Source organism: Giraffa tippelskirchi, chromosome 10, assembly GCF_054371585.1.
Source record: "Giraffa tippelskirchi isolate mGirTip1 chromosome 10, T2T-mGirTip1v1.2.pri, whole genome shotgun sequence".
NCBI classification, from domain to species: domain Eukaryota; kingdom Metazoa; phylum Chordata; class Mammalia; order Artiodactyla; family Giraffidae; genus Giraffa; species Giraffa tippelskirchi.
This window is the reverse complement of record NC_137284.1, coordinates 24,594,827-24,612,542: the sequence shown is the minus strand read 5'-3', so window position 1 is coordinate 24,612,542 and position 17,716 is coordinate 24,594,827. Positions and strand designations below refer to the sequence as shown.

The 17,716-nt window shown below is 39.9% G+C and overlaps 1 protein-coding gene across 3 annotated transcripts in view; it reads right to left on the bottom strand.

Moving 5' to 3' along the window:
• Positions 1-17,716, bottom strand: part of NELL1 (neural EGFL like 1) — a 987,615-nt gene that overhangs the window by 395,292 nt on the left and 574,607 nt on the right. The gene's annotated exons all lie outside the window — the stretch shown is intronic.

Sequence of the window (17,716 nt, the reverse complement as noted above, 5' to 3'; positions counted from 1 at the left end):
AGAGAGTCAAAATCACAAAGTCAGAAGCCTTGGAGCAGGTAAGTGGAAATTCTGAAACTTAAATACAATTTCTCTAATTTGCACATCCATTGTCTGTTCACTGTGCCTTCCAGTATACTACACTTTGCATTCATTTCTGGTTCTTTTCAGTTAAATAAAATGTTTTTAAAATTTTTAATTGGGGGGGAGGGGAATCCCAGTTCAGTACTTCTTCCAGTTCTGGGTAACAGCTTTTGTTGCCTTAAGGGTTGTAAATTTTGAGACCACAGGAATTAGTAAAGGTGAGAGAAAAAAGCCACAGAGCCATCTGAAAGTCCTTATATGTTCAGGCTTGAAGGAATCATTTGGTTGAAACTGCCAACACATAAACCTTCTATGGGAGCCAAACACATTTGCAGACTTGTGGATAAAGGGCTGGGGTGCAGTTATTCTTAATGGAAATGACAGCCATCTGCCTTGCCCCTCAAATGTCACTCTGAATTTCTGCCAGAATCATAAGTGGCTCAGCCCCCAGAAGCTGTGACTAAGGAAGAAATGCTGTTCACCTCCTTCTCCCAAAATGATATTGCTTTGAAAAGAACAGAACCAAGAAACATAGTAATTTACCCTTACGTTCTTTCCGTGAGTTGACCTACCACTTGGTGCTCCTTCTCCTAAAGTGTATGGGATAGGGGGCAACCCTCTTCTTAAACTGTAGAAGGTAAATCAGCTCCAAAGGAAAGGGAAGGGGACTAATAGTGATTGAGCTCTTTTGACAAATGTTCCTTTATTTCAGTCTCACAATCATCTTTTGAGGCAGGCATTGTCTACCTTCTTAAATAGAAAGGAAACTGGATTTTCCAAGGTCAGATTACATGTCCAAGTTCATGCATTTAGGTAAGTGCAAGAAATCTACCTAAAATCCATGATTTTTCTGTTACATGGTGCTTCAAAAAGTCCCTAGTGCTTGGCATTTCATGTCCTTTCTCAGATGTGTTCATCTGGAATGTGGAGGAATTGCGGTAGCCTACCTTTAACATTCTATGAATCTGAATAAGTCAACCCTGGGGCAGACACAGAGTTACAATTCACAGAGACGACTCAGAAAGATGAAGTTAGAACAGAGCCTGTGACAAGTAACAGAGTCAACAATCTTTACCAAAGATACTGTATGAAATTTAAAAATAAACAGGGATGAATTTGAAGGGAAAGTGTTCATTGCTTAATACTCAGTTACTCTTTGATACAAGCCTGGTCATCCTGAATGAATTTACCATCTTAAACATTACTTTGTATGCTTTTCTGGGCACAGAAACCTCCTAATATCCCATCAGGAGATATCTCACCACCATCTTCCATCCTTTTCTAACTAACTCCTCTGAAAACCAGAAGGGAAACTGGTTGGTCTTCCCTATTTTCAACTTTCAGATATGCTGACTTTTCTATTCATGTACTCACTATCTCTTTCCATAAATTCATGAAAGTCCCTGAAGTTATTCTCTCTCTCAAAGACCAGCTTCAGGCTCACTTCTCCTGTAAAGTCTTCCCTTTGAATGAATGAATGCATGAATGAACTGATAAATGAATGTCTTACTAGCAGAAGGAATCCTAGGCACAACTGCTCCACAATGAGCTGTGCTGAGGGCCCCTGCAGTCGGGGACTGGGAGGGGGCAGGACTCTAGGCATTAAGGTTTTATGGGACTTGACCCAGGAAGATAGCTGGTTCAACCCTCAACCTGCCTATTGCCACTGTGTAGCATCATAGGATCCTGCGAGAGCCCCGGGTTAAAGGAAGCACATGTGTATGTGAGTGCATGCGAGCATGCATGCATGCTTAGTCATGTCTGTCTCTACAATCCCATGGAGTAGCCCTAACAGGCTCCTCTATCCATAGAGCCTTCCAGGCAAGAGTATTGGAGTGGGTTGCCATTTCCTACTCCAGGGGATCTTCCCAACGTAGGGCTCGAACTCACATCTCCTGCACTGGTAGAGGAATTCTTTATCAATGAGCCACCTGGGAAGTCCAAAAAAGTCTTCCCTTAACTAACTCCAAAAGGATCCAGTGTTTTTAATTATTTCAGATTTCTCTTATCTCTTCAATACAGGGGGAAGAGAAAGGGAGACTTACAATTCTATTTCTACCATGTGCCAGATATTTTGCTGTAGCCTCAGTTACTGTAATCACATGAAATTACATATAATCCAGTCAAGCTATTATTGTTTCTATTTCACTGATGACAAAACTGAAACCAGGCAGAATTACAGTGACTTGTCAAAGGTTACACTTTTGGAAAACCAAAACTGACAACCAAATTGACAACCAAATCCAGGTTGATTACTTGGATCTAAACCCCAAACCAAAGAGTTTCTGCTCAAACAACAGATTAGGGGTGTGCAGAAATGTGGGTTTTTATTTTTCCCCTTCTCCTAAGTAGTGTCAAATAACTTCATTCTTTATTCATATTTCTCTGTTTCAAAAATATTAGGTCTTATGGAGCCAGCAAAGCTTACGTTGCTGGATGCCTAAGTAATGTAAAAACAAAATATATTGTCTTCAGTCCTCCAATAAATAACATTAATGTTCACCAAGGATATTGACCATAAAACCAAACACATTGTCCTTTCCTTGAAACCAATCAAACTGCATCAGCACTCAAAACACTATGCAGCTCTGATTACCACAGCTCAATAAGGACTTAACAAGACCTGGAAAAGATCCAATGAAGAGCAATTAAAACATTCTCAGAGATGGAAAAGGCTGTCCTAAAAGAACAAACAAATCAATCAAGACCCTTTAAGTTTACCAAAATAAAGACTGAGAACTGAGGGATTCAGAATCTGTAAAAATATCTGGAGATAGATAGTATAAGCATGTATATGCTGACTGTCCTCGGCACTTGCAATCCACCCAGCATCCATTTCCTTTCCCCCCAGTATCTGGGTTTCTTCGTGGGGAGCTTTCTGACCTTCACCACTAGTATGTGTATTGTGATGGATGAGTAACTTCAGGAATTTCCCTCCCACCTAGGATCTGAGGGAATGGGGTCTTCCCTTCAAAAGATCCCATAAAGCCATTGATGAGTCATTTCATCTAATCGCAATCAGACTCCTCCTCTGATTCAACTCTAAATCTTGAGAGATACAGAAATAAGAGGGCAGGGAAAGTGGTGGTTGTGTTTATCCATTCAACCATTCTTGCTATGGAACTATTCCTTTCTTCCTGTATCGTTAGGAATCTCCAGATTCCAGTCCTTTCTATAGAAGTTTCTCCATCTTCCCTAGCAAGTCTATGAGTTCCTGATAGCCTTGCAATAAGTTCCTTTGGTTTAAATTAGAGTCCGTTTCAGATATTTCTAAGAAACAGATACACTCATCAAAGGCCAGATATGGTGCTGCAAGGTAACTGCTTTTTCATAAATAATTGTTAAGTAGGAAGCAGGTTAAAAACTAGAAGGGAAGAAACTGATGCTAGCCAGACACTGCATTAAGACCTTTATACCTAGAATTGCTTTTAAGTCTTGAAGTAATCCTGTGAGGTGAGAAATAGGATCTCAACTTCACAGACCGAGACAGGTTCACAGAGTGAGTAGCTTGCCCAGGTTAAGTGCTTAGAAATGAAACAGTCTGGAATAAAACATAAATATGTCCCTAGTCAAATTACAAAAAATTGAAACAAGTGATATTTGGACTGTTTGTTTATAATCTTGGTGGACATCAAGAAAGAAAACATAGGCAGAATACTCTCTGACATAAATCACAGCAAGATCCTCTATGATTCACCTTCCAGAGTAATGGAAATAAAAGCAAACATAAACAAATGGGACCTAATTAAAAGCTTTTGCACAGCGAAGGAAACTATAAGCAAGGTGAAAAGACAGCCTTCAGAATGGGAGAAAAGAATAGCAAACAAAGCAACTGACAAAGAATTAATCTCAAAAATATACCAGCAGCTCATGCAGCTCAATACCAGAAAAATAAACAACCCAATCAAAAAATTGGCCGAAGAACTAAACAGACATTTCTCCAAAGAAGACATAGAAGACAAAGAAAACATGAAAAGACCCTCAATATCAGAGAAATGCAAATCAAAACCACAATGAGGTACCATCTCACACCAGTCAGAATGGCTGCTATCCAAAAGTCTATAAACAATAAATTCTGGAGAGGGTGTAAAGAAAAGGGAACCCTCTTACACGGTTGGTGGGAATGCAAACTAGTACAGCCACTACGAAGAACAGTGTGGAGATTCCTTAAAAAACTGGAAATAGAATGGCCATACGGCCCAGCAATCCCACTGCTGTGCAAACACACCGAGGAAACCAGAATTGAAAGAGACACGTGTACCACAATGTTTATCGCAGCACTGTTTACAATAGCCAGGACGTGGAAGCAACCTAGATGTCCATCAGCAGACGAATGGATAAGGAAGTTGTGGCACATAGACACAACAGAATATTACTCAGCCATTAAAAAGAACACATTTGAGTCAGTTCTAATGAGGTGGATGAAACTGGAGCCTATTATACAGAGTGAAGTAAGTTAGAAAGAAAAATGCCAATACAGTATATTAATGCATATATTTGGAATTTAGAAAGATGGTAACAATGACCCTATATATGAGACAGCAAAAGAGACACAGATATGAAGAACAGACTTTTGGACTCTGTGGGAGAAGGTGAGGGTGGGATGATTTGAGAGAATAGCATTGAAACATGTATATTACCATATGTGAAATAGATGACCAGTCCAAGTTCGATGCCTGAAACAGGGCACTCAAAGCCAGTGCATTGGGACAACCCAGAGGGATGGGATGGGGAGAGAGGTGGGAGGGGAGTTCAGGACTGGAGAACACATGTATACCTGTGGTTGATTCATGTCAACGTATGGCAAAAACACCACAATATTGGAAAGTAATTAGCCTCCAATTAAAATAAATTAATCAAAAAAAAAGAGAAAGAAAACATTTTTTTTACAATGTCTCTGGATGATCTTGTCAGATTCAAGCCCTCAGGATGGACAGACAGATAGATGGATGTACTAAATGAAGACAGATCATTCTAGCTCAAGAGAAGACAATTCTTACATGATTAGCTCCTTTAAAGCAAAGCAATAATTGATCCTAATGCAAAACTAGAGCAAACTGCTATATTTGAAGTTTCCATCTGAAGATGTAACACATACTTACTTTATATGGCATACAGATTTTTTTGAACACTATATTTAGAAAGGTGAAGTCACTATACGATTGCATGGCTTTAAACTTGCCACCTCAAAAATTAGTATCTAAAGTAAAAACTATACAACTTAAAAAAAAATACATGGATTTCATTTCAATGCACATCAATAGGACTGATGGCCTTCACATTAGCAAAATATGTATATCATAAATTAAGTCCTTTGATCGAGAAATACTCTTTTGGGGGATGGCACATAGGTTTGTTTTTTTTTTCCCCAGAGGTATTGATATAGGTCTTGAAAAAGTGAGAGTTTCTTTTCAACTGACTATTTTAAAACAATACATGTTAACATGTCAAGGAAAATAAGACAGGAGAAGAAGCTATAGGAATGAGGGAGAAAATGCAGGATGTTGATTAAGGCCAACCTCTTTATTCTGCAAAAGAGAAAACTGAAGGCCACTGAAGCCAAGTGACTCAGCCAAGCTCACACAGCAGTTCCTGGCTGACTTAGGGCTCTCAAGTGGCCTAGTATAGGATGGTGCTTCTGTCTCTATCGCACATTGCCCACACTCAACTTGGAAAATATACTGTGGGCCAACAAATGAGGAAACAGAAAATTATTCTTCTACTATCTGTGATCCTACAGTAAGAATCACAGTAACAGAAATGCTGCTGTTTCTCTTCTTTTGTTTCAGACTAAAAGAATTATTTCTTTTCACCTTCCCTCACATGCCTTTTTGTTGTTGTTCAAAGACATGACTGATTTCCTAATACTATTCACTTTGGCACCACAAACCTGATTCTAATCACATTATTAAAATGAAAGAAGAGCTGTCAGGTCAGTGTTGTTCCCATCAGGGATATTCATTATCCTTTGACAGGTAACATAGGGGATCAGAACACTGCCACCCAGCTGGGAAGCCTCCCGGAAATATGAATGAAAATCAGAACCTGCCTTTTCACAGGCCATGGTTCTGCTGATGGAATGCCATCCAACAGATCAATGCCTCCATTTCCTTAATTAATGATCATCTCACCAGGGGAGAGTCAGTGGATATTGTTTCAATCTTTGTAAACTTTTCTTCAAACACTGGAGTTCTCTTGAGCATCCACAGGGATGTAACAAGCCCTTATCCTGAATAATATACCCAAGCTTTATTTGTTCAGCTGACCCCACGAACAGATGCTCTGAAATCTATACTCAAGTCTTTCTGACATCACTGCTGCAATGATAATTTATTATGTACCTACTATGTGGACTGTACTGGCCTGGCCCTTGAAAAAGGTCTAAGTTAGACACTGTCAGAGAGAATCTGTAATTTAATAGGAGAGGCAGGTCATATTCATAAAAAGTTTATAAGATGTCACTGTACTGAGGGAACCAAATAAACTCCCCCCACCCTGAATTTTAAACTGATTTCCCTATTTGAATATTATGCTTTGAGTCAAACCGGCACTGCTTTGAGGTACTGGGCGTGTGTGCATGCTCAGTCATGTCTGACTCTTTACAAGCCCATGGACTATAGCCCACCAGGCTCCTCTGTGCATGAGATTTCCCAGGAAAGAATACTGGAGTGGGTTGCCATTTCCTTCTCCAGTGGATCTTCCCAACCCAGGGATTGAACTCACATCTCCTGCATCTCCTACACTGGCAGATAGATTCCTTACCACTGAGCCACCTGGGAAGTCCTGTGATGCTGCAACTTGGAGTCAAAACCACGTCTCTGTTTTGCCAGCTGTACCCTGTTAGGCTCTACCTGTAAGGATGCAGGAAGGGAATCAAGAAGGGATGCCATCCTTCTTATTTGTTTTAATTTTGATTCCTTCCTGTCAGCAGTATCCTAGCAACAATTCTTTGATCCAACAGCAATATTTTTCTGCCAATAGTGGCATTTGGTTCCAGTTTGAAACTTTTTCCAGCACTTGAAGAACCACTGTTATGGCGCCCCTAGATATCAATAGCAGCTGGCCAATACTTTCTCCTTTCACATCCACGGACCAGTCCCATGACACCGCAGAAGCTAAGTAACACCACCTCCTCGGATAGCTGAATTTCAGCTTCACCAAACTTCTAAAATATTAGTAGTTCTATCTTCACCCTTTGGTCCTCCCAGCCCACCTGCTTCCAGAAGATGCTTTATTGGTGGTACCTTAACATCCTCATTGGCCCTCTACTTCTTCAGTATATAGCTTCAGTTCATCATATTAAATCCCTCTTTTAATGTAACTGGTATTGTTTCTGTCTCCTGGGTAAACCCTAATTGTGAAGTTCAAAGAACCCATTTCCTTAAGAACATGGTCCCTGGAGTCTGACAGCCAGGGTTTGAATCTCATCTCCTCCACTTAGTAGTTGTATGAAGTTAGTTGGGAAGTTAGTTCACCTTTCAGTGTCTCTGTGTTCTCATATGTTAACTTGGGATAATGATAGTACTTATATTGTAAGGTTGTTGGGAGAATTAAATAAGTCAATATATGTCAAGTATTAGAGGGATATCTAGCACATAGATGCAGTATTAAAATTTTAACTATTCTTCTCCTAGGATGTACCACGTACACTCAGAAACAAGCCTGTCGCATGTGGTGCACTAAAAGGGAGGAAGTAATGATGATAATTTAAGGTGTTACATTTTCTATTCTTTAAATGAAGATCTGAGGTTTTTGCAATTTGCTGTGGCCCAGTCAAGAAAGTGAGCACACTTAACTCGCTATAATTGAGGGCAAAAGAGGAACAAATGCCAACAAAATTAAATGGAGACATTCTCTATCTTTAATGCTACAGAAATGCAAACTGCTTACTGAGTACAGGGTTCAGAGATGGTAAAAGAGGTGTCATTCCCCAGCTCTCTCCTTAGAGCAGTATGTTCTCCTAATGCGCCAGTGTGATGAAGGGAAAGAGAATGACTTGAGTTTGGAATTGAGTTCTGAATACAGCTCTGTCATCTTCTACCTCTGAAACTGACAACTAACTAACTACTCAGACTCGGATTCCTCAGAGCCACACAGCCCTGACACTTAGTAGGCATTCAACAAATAACAGCTTCTTTTCTCCTTTCAATAAATATTCCCCAAATAAACTCACTTGTCTAGTTTCACCTTGTGCTATTTCTTTTGCTTTTCTATATCAATTCAATATAAAATTATTGCTCCTTCCCCCGTATCGGTCAAAGGAGAGCCTGCAGAATCTCAATGATGAGTACAAATTAGGTTTCGAAGGTCTAAAATCGGTCTGGTTCCTGCAATGTTACCTTGGGGACAGGGAGAATTCAGCTCACTAAAGGCTGGTGGAACTTTAATATGGACATGTGGGCACTCAGGTGCATCCTCACTTTCAAAGACGTTTCTCTGGTGCTTACTATGCTGACTACATGAATGATGAGACAAGAAGGTAAGGGCTGAGATTCAGGATTCACCTAGAAAGCACTATTTCCTAGGCACAGGATATTTTTTTTGAAATAAGGTGTTTTCAATTATTAGGAGAATCCATGGAAGAAGGTTTCTTTAAAACAGCTGGAAACTTAGACAAAAGATTTGCAATGGGGCTTCCAGATGACCTGACCAGAGCAGTGATCCTAAGTCTTGGTCCAAAGAAGGGATAGTAAACACACAAGAGACAAACGGGAGTGGATGGATCACAACAAAAGGGCTTTTGAAACAAAACTCAAAGAAAGGACAAGGCTAGTATGTTTGCCAATCAGCCAGAGAAAGAACAGAAACCCTCCTTCTAAATTGAGCCCTTAACAGCTCCCAGCTGTAAATAAATAGAAATGGAAGATTGATTTCTGTATTATGAGCCAACTAATTTCTGTTCCACAGAAAGAAAAGTTGTCTACTCTTGATCTTAAAGTATTTTTGATTGTTCAGAAACCACATTAGAGGCCAAAAGAAATTTCTATGTAAATGCTCTGATAAAAATCATGAACAACAGCATGACAAAAAGAATCGGGCACAAATTAGTAATTCTAGATCAGAACACACTCCAACCATCTAAAAAGTTGTTTTCCAATTAGCCCTCACTAATTGGAATGAAAAACAGGAAGCATCTTCTATAAACTCAACTTCAGAAACGATCTTAGATTTTGATTTTTTCTTCTAGATAATGGGATATAAATCAGAGATTATATAATACAGATTAATTCTATAAAGAAAGCAAAATATTTTTTAAACTTTTTATCTTGTACTGGGGGCTTCTCTGGTGACTCAGACAGTAAAGACTCTGCCTGCAATGTGGGAGACCTAGGTTTGATCCCTGGGTTGGGAAGATGCCCTGGAAGAGGGCATGACAACCCACTCCAGTATTCTTGCCTGGAGAAGCCATATGGACAGAGGAGCCTGGCGGGCTGCAGTCCATGGGGTCGCAAAGACCCCATGACTGAGCAACTACGCACAGCACAGTACATTGTGTATTGGGGTATAGCCAATTAACAATGACTGAGCAAAGGGACTCAGCCATACATGTACATGTATCCATTCTCCCCAAAACTCCCCTCCCATCCAGGCTGACAAATAACATTGAGCAGAGTTCGCTGTGCTGTACAGTAGGTCCTTGTTGATTACCCATTTTAAATATAGCAGAGTGTACAAGTCCATCCAAACTCCCTAACTATCCCTTTCCCCCATCCTTCCACACTGGCAACCATATGTTCATCCTCTAAATCTGTGAATCTGTAGTGTTCCCCAGTGCATACAGACACACAACTGTCTTTTAAACTATTTATCTGCAAATTATGACCTGGGGGAAAATATTGCCCTTGAGCTAAATCCAGCTCTCCAATCAGCTACCTCTTTTTGAGAATAAAGTTTTATTGGATCATAGCTGCATACATCTTTGTTTACATGCTGTACTGTCTGCTTCCTGCTACACTATCAGACCTGAGTAGCTGCTACCCAGACTATGTGACTTAGATATTTTACTATGTGGTCCTTTCCAGAAAAAGTTTTTTCACTCATGTCCGACATTGTTGCACAGATACTGTCCTCTATTTCAGCTGCAAAGGAAGAGGGGATAAGATCCTCCTAACTCAAACTGTATGAAAAATGTAGCTCCTGAAAGCAAATAAGAGGCTACTTATTGAGTCTTCTCTTTAAGCCAAGTTGTAGTTACATCGTGCCTAGGAATTTGGAGAGATGGTTATCATGACTAGTAGATAAATATACCTTACTGAAGCCCAAGAACTAAGTTAGTCCTAGAGACATAATGAAGATTAAGAAGACTGCTCTTCATTTATCCAAAACTAGTAATGGGGGGAAAAACAATTCTGTGTAATTGTCATTGTTCAGTGCACTGCAAATAGACAATGAGTTCACATATAAAGTGTGTTTTTTCCTAAACATCACATCTAAGTACAATCTGTAGTAACCTTCGGGGAAACTTGTGGTTTATTTTACAGAAATTTCTAGAATAATTCCTATCCTCATAATATATAACACTCATTCACAAACTTGGCTACTTGAACAATTTCCCTGTATTTTCAGGGAGTGTGATGAGATTTTTATTTTTATTATTACCTACTGCTTAAAATAACATTATTATTATCTATTGGGAAAAGAATTTTTGGAGGATAGAAAAGCAGAAGATGGTGGGAAACAAGCTTAGTCTTTAAATTTGGGTTCCTTTTTATAGACAACATTGATCAAAGGGCTTTGTTATGTAGACCTAAGGAATCCATAATAGTTATGTTTATCTTAAATTGTTACATTAAAAAATTACTCAAACTGTATTCCTCCATGTTTCTGCAAAAAATAAGCTAGAAAATAAAAATACATTAATCAAAACAATCATCTTTTCAAGAGAGATTATATTCTACCCCACAAAATAGGGACAAACAGTATAAAGAAAACTGGTGTATAAAATATTGACAGTGCAAGTTTAACTAAAAAAATACAAACAATTATCAAATGTGCCAAAAATCAAACTTCCACAAAAATATATATGAGACTTTCATGAAGTTGAAGAGTATAATCTGATTTATCAAAATCTCAAAGTCTAAAGCTATCAAGTTCAAGAAAGGCTTAAAATCAGATTGATTTGGGGCATACGCCCCAAGAGTTCCACTCTGGTTTTATCTTCACTTCTACATCTTGGAGCCATAAGGAATAAGCAGCAGGCGACTGCCTATAGGCAAGAAAGGTGAAAATTCAAAAAATATTCCTCAACTAAGCTAAAAAAGGAAAGAGTAAGACAGAAAAGAAAAAAAGAAAAATTTTAAAACATGAGTGCCAAAGAGAGGGCTGCAGCGTATTATAAAAGCATGCATTGAGAGAAGATATATCCCTGCACTTAGCAACTACAGAACACCAAATACAGAAACACCAAAAACTCATACATTGAAACAAGAACTAAAGGAGCTCAGAGATCAATAGTAGGACACACAACAGAACTAGCTGTGTAGGAGGAAGCTCTGAGAGTGTCACAAGTGACCAAGAACAGTGGCTGATTGCAACAGAATTGAGCAATTCATGAGACAGTATCAAATTCACTTTTTAGAAAGTTTCTTTTCCTTACACTACTTCTATGGTCAAGAAAGTAAATTGCAAATCACTGTTCATTCTAACATCTCTGGATTTAACTTCTTTCATCCATACACATTCTTGTAACACTTACTTGTTAAACATCTATTATTACTTATCGAGTAATTATTATTTATTAAACATTAGTAGCCTGGAGAATCCCAGGGATGGTGGAGCCTGGTGGGCTGCCGTCTATGGGGTTGCACAGAGTCGGACACAACTGAAGTGACTTAGCAGCAGCAGCAGTAGCAGTTGTAATAGATATTCACCATCATTCTAATTTTATATTACATTGCTACCAAATGATCAATTACATCATAGATTGCATCATTGGTCCCAATTCTTCACATTTCTCTGGATTCACACTCTTGGCCTGGTAAGTTTGTAGCTCCTGCTAAAGGAAGACTGTATTCCCTTGCCTTTTTGTCTCAGTCACGTGAATTGCATTGGACAGTGAATGTTAACAGACATTATATAAGCAGTGGCTTAAAATTCATGCGTATGTATGTTTATGCTTGTCTTGCACGTCCTTTCCAAAAAAAAAAAAATCACATGCCTCTGCTCACCTGCCATTGCAAGGAGGATGAGACACACACTAGCAGACTGACCTCCTAGAGAAAGTCACCACAATTAACCTAAAGGTCTTTAGTAATAATTGGATGTTTGGAAGCCACTGAGTTATCATTTTTTTGAGGTTTCTTTGTTTTATTTTGGATGTTGGTTTTGTTTTTTAGCATTAGGACATTTTTATTTTATTGGAGTATAATTGCTTTACAATGCATTGTCCTCTGTTATAGAACGAAGTGCAGCAGCCACACGTATTCACATATACCCTCTTTCTTTGGATTTCCTTCGCATTTAGGTCATGAAAGAAAACTGACTAGAGATCCCTGTGTTATACATTAGTTTCTCATAAGTTACCTATTTTATATATGGAAGTTGGAAGTGTTAGTCACTCAGTCACGTACAACTCTTTGCAACCCCATGGACTGTAGTCCAGCAGGCTCCTCTGCCCATGGGGTTTCCAGGCAAGAATACAGGGAGTAAGTTGCCACTCCCTTCTCCAGGGAATCTTCCCTACCCTGGGTCTCCTGCATTGCAGGCAGATTCTTTACTGTCTGAGCTACTAGGGGTGCACTGTATATTTGTTAATCCAAATCTCCTAATTCATACCCCCTTGGCATCCATATGCTCATTCCCTACATCTGTGTCTCTATCTCCACTTTGCAAATAAGACCATCTATACCATTTTTCTAGATTCCACATATACGCATAATATACAATATTTATTTTTCTCCTTCTAACTTACTTCACTCTGTATAATAGTCTCTAGGGTTCATCCCTGTCTCTGCAAATGACACAATTTCGTTCCTTTTAATGACTGAATAATATTCCATTGTACATATGTATCACATCTTCTTTATCCATTCCTCTGTCAATGGATATTTAGATTGCTTCCATCTCCCAGATTATTGTAGATAGCACTGCAATAAACATCGGGGTGCATGTATCTTTTTGAATTATACTTTTCTCTGGGTATATGCCCAGGAGTAGAATTGCTGGGCCTCTGGAAGTTTTCTTTTCAGTTTTTTAAGGAACCACAATACTAATCAAGACAGTACAGTACTGGCACAGAAACAGAAATGTAGATCAGTGGAACTGATAAAGTCCTGAGATAAATCTACACATTTATGGGCACCTAATCTGGCAGTCATGAAATTAAAAGACGCTTACTCCTTGGAAGAAAAGCTATCACCAACCTAGACAGCATAATAAAAAGGAGAGACATTACTTTGCCCGCAAAGGTCCATATAGTCAAAGCTATGGCTTTTCCAGTAGTCATGTATGGATGTGAGAGATGGACCATAAAGAAGGCTGAGTGCTGAAGAACTGATGCTTTTGAACTGTGGTGCAGGAGAAGACTCTTGAGAGTCCCTTGGTCTGCAAGGAGATCAAACCAGTCAATCCTAAAGGAAATCAATCCTGAATGTTCTTTGGAAGGACTGATGTTGAAGCTGAAGCTCCAATACCTTGGCCACCTGATGGGAAGACCTGACTCATTAAAAAAGACCCTGATGCTGGGAAAGGTTGAAGGCAGGAGGAGAAGGGGATGACAGAGGATGAGATGGTTGCATGGCATCACCGACTCAGTGGACAGGAGTTTGAGCAAGCTCTGGGAGATGGTGAAGGACAGGGAAGCCTGTCATGCTGCAGTCCATGGGGTTGCAAAGAGTTGGACACAACTGACCAACTGAATAACAACAAGAAAATCCATGACAAAGGAGGCAAGAATACACCTTGGAGAAAAGACATCCTCTTCAATATGTGGTGCTGGGGAAACTGGACAGTTTCATGTAAATGAATGAACTTAGAACACTCTTAATATCATAAATGAATTCAAAATGGATTAAAGACCTAATAGTAAGACCAGGCACTATAAAAACTATTAGCAGAAAATATAGGCAGAACACACTTTGACACAGCAAGATCTTTTTCAACTCATTTCCTTGAGCAATGAAAATAAAACAAAAAATAAACAAATGAGACCTAATTAAACTTAAAAGCTTTTGCATAGCAAAGGAAACCATAAAAGACAGCCCTCAGAATGGGAGAAAGTATTTGCAAATGAAGCAACTGACAAGTGATTAATCTCCAAAATATACTAACAGTTCATGCACTTCAGTATCAAAAAACAAATGAACAAATGATCCATCTCAATTTTCAAAAAGGCAAAATCAAGCAGGGGGTTTCCCTGGTGGCTCAGTGGTAAAGAATCTGCCTGCCAATGCGGGAGACAAAAGTTTGATCCCTGGGTCGAGAAGATCCTCTGGGGAAGGAAATAGCTACCCACTCCAGTATTCTGGGCTGGGAGATCCCATGGACAGAGGAGCCTGGCGGGCTATGGTCCACGGGGTCGCAAACAGTTGGACATAACTTAGCGACTAAACAACAACAAAAGCAAGGAGGGATTCCAGAGTCACACAAAAGTTTTCAGTCAAGACTAAGGTACCAGAGGCTATGCAGTTTTCAAAAGTTAGTAAGGGATTTGATAAAAGGACATCAAATAAGTGAAGCATACATCTTTGTTCTTCTCACACTGGGAGCACCAAAACTGACATAGTTCTTAGGGTAGTCATTTTCAAGCTGTAGAGAACTTAAGGGCTTCCCTGGTGACTCAAACACTAAAGAATCTGCCTGCAATGCAGGCGAACATGGCTTGATCCCTGGGTCGAGATGTTCCCCTGCAGAAGGGAATGGCTACCCATGACAGTATTTCTGCCCAGAAAGTCCCATGAAGAAAGGAGTCTGGTGAGCTACAGTCCTGGGATCGCAAAACTGAGTGACAAAGCGCGCGCGCGCGCGCACACACACACACACACACACACACACACACATACACAGAACTTACACCAAAAACACTAGAATTATCTTTAAAATGCAGATTCCTGTGTCTCACTTATAGTCTACTAAACCTGAACACCTGTAGTAGGTGCTCCAGAATCACCATTTGCAACATGTTCTCCAGGTATGAATATGCAACTTGATGTCTGTGCATCACTGACATAGTGATCTATCAGTATAACTCTCAAGGAGTCTTTGCCAAAGCTCATGGACCATAGGCAATGCCTCTTGGTTTGGGGAAAAGGCAATGTCAGACAATCCTGTTATCAGATGAAGGGTGTCTTATCATAGAATCTGATGTCAATAACACTGCCACTAGGGAAAAAAACATTTAGACAACTAGAGCCAGAAAACATGAGTTTAGTAGTATAACTCCCAACAAACTATATTTTATTTTCACACAAGAACTCGTTATGCTTGGATTTACTATTAGACTTCTCCATCCTGGGAATTCCTCATTCCTATTGCCAGTCTTTATTGGAGTTTGTCAATATGGTCAGAAACACAAGAGTCTCAGAAGTTTCTGTCATTATTCACAAAATCAGAAACACATTTGTGCTACCAATGAAACTTCTGGTTCATGACATCACAGAGTAGAGAGGACCCATGCGGATATGACACAAATTTAAGTAAAGTGTATAAGGCTCCTGGGGGCTCATGGCTTTCTCTCCTTAAAGAACCCTTCATCATTCCTCAGTTACATGAGGTCATTTAAGTGGAATCAAATGTAAAGGCCCAAGCATGCTAAGTGATTAGTATTTCAGTTCAACAGTAATTACTGACTGGTTCTAGCCTACTGGTAGGACATCTGGCAGGAAGCTGTCACACAGCACCAGTGGATGCTCTAAATCTCAGGTGAGGTGGGTGTGATTCACAGGCAGCTTTTTACAGTCCCCCCTGGCGACCTACGGGCTTCCCAGGTGGCTCAGTGGGTAAAGAACCTGCCTGCAATGCAGATGCTGGAGTCATGGGTTCTATTCCTGGGTCAGGAAGATCCCCTGGAGAAGGGCACGGCAACCCACTCCAGTATTCTTGCTTGAACAATCCCATGAACAGAGGAGCGTGGTGGGCTACAGACCATGGAGGTGCAAAGAGTTGGACATGACTGATGCACCTGAGCACAGCACAGCACAGCTGGTGACCTACAAATGTAACTGATACCACATTTCCAGCATCCCACAGGAGGAAAACAAAGGGACTCTTGAGACAAGCATCTATTTAATCAGTCACCTTTCCTCCTGGGAGGGAACATGTTTTACTTCAATGGAACAACTAAGGGAGAATTCAAAACAAAGTGAAGATGTTGGAATTCTGAGCTGGATGGTGTAGAAAGTACCTGGAGACAGAAAAACTTCTGGACAGTTCCATGTAGGTAGCACTTACTATGTACCAGGCACTTCACTAAGTTGCTTTACATGCATGAGCTTATTTAATCCTCACTGCAACACATGAAGAAGAGGAAGAAACCTTAATGTTAGTACCATCGATTCTCTTTGCAGGTAAATGTAGAGGACTAAAATTAGCAAGACTAAAATAGTAAGGTATTCCAAGGGGGGAAGGGGGACTTCAGTGGCAGACATTGAAACTGGAGTAAATATGGCAGATAAAGGAAAGATCCTTTTTAATTGAAGTATAGTTGATTCACCATGTTGTGTTACGTTTCAGGTGTACAGCTAAGTGATTCAGATATATACACATACATCCTCAGTCCAGGGGGATTCTCCAGGCGAGAATACTGGAGTGGGTTGCCATGCCCTCCTCCAGGGGATCTTCCCAATCCAGGGGTCAAACCCAGATCTTCCACATTGCAGGCAGATTCTTTACCATCTGAGCCACCAGAGAAGCCCAAGAATACTGGAGAGGGTAGCTTATCCCTTCTCCAGCAGATCTTCCTGACCCAGGAATCAACCTGGGTTCTCCTGCATTGCAGGTGGAATCTTTACCAGCTGAGCTACCAGGGAAGTCCATACATACATACACACACACACACACACACACACACACACACACACACTCTCACCCCTACACTTCTCAAGGTCTTTTCCCTTTTAGGTTATCACAAAATATTGAGTATATTTCTCTGTGCTATACAGTAGGTTCTTGTTGGTTATCTATTTTCTAGATAGAGTGTATATGTTATCCCAAACTCCTAATTATTCCTTCCCCACATTTCCCCTTCGGTAACTGTATAAAGTAAAGATTATAAGGTAATATCTATCCAGCAGCCCACTTTTCACCTTAAGGATGAGAAATGCATAAATTTAACACCAGCACCTTATTTCAGTGGGTTACTTTTGAATTCTAAATTGGACCAATTAAGATTATTTTCCACCTGATTAATATTCATCACAAATTCTAATAACAACCAGAAATATTTACAGTGATTAGGTATGCTTTGCCAAAAAATCCCTTCACATATCTCTTTGTATCAGGATATGACACCTTCAGTGGCAAAATAAAATTGAGCTCTGACACTGGCTTGAGTTAGAGAAAAAGAAAGGGGGAGCACAAACATGAAACTAAAGAAAGGCTAGAAATGAAAATTCAGCCATGCAGAAAGACCCAGAAGCCAAACAAATGAGGAGATGTCATCTCCAGTTGCTAATGGGGCTACCAGCTCGCAAAGCCACCCAGGGTGCAGAATTGATAG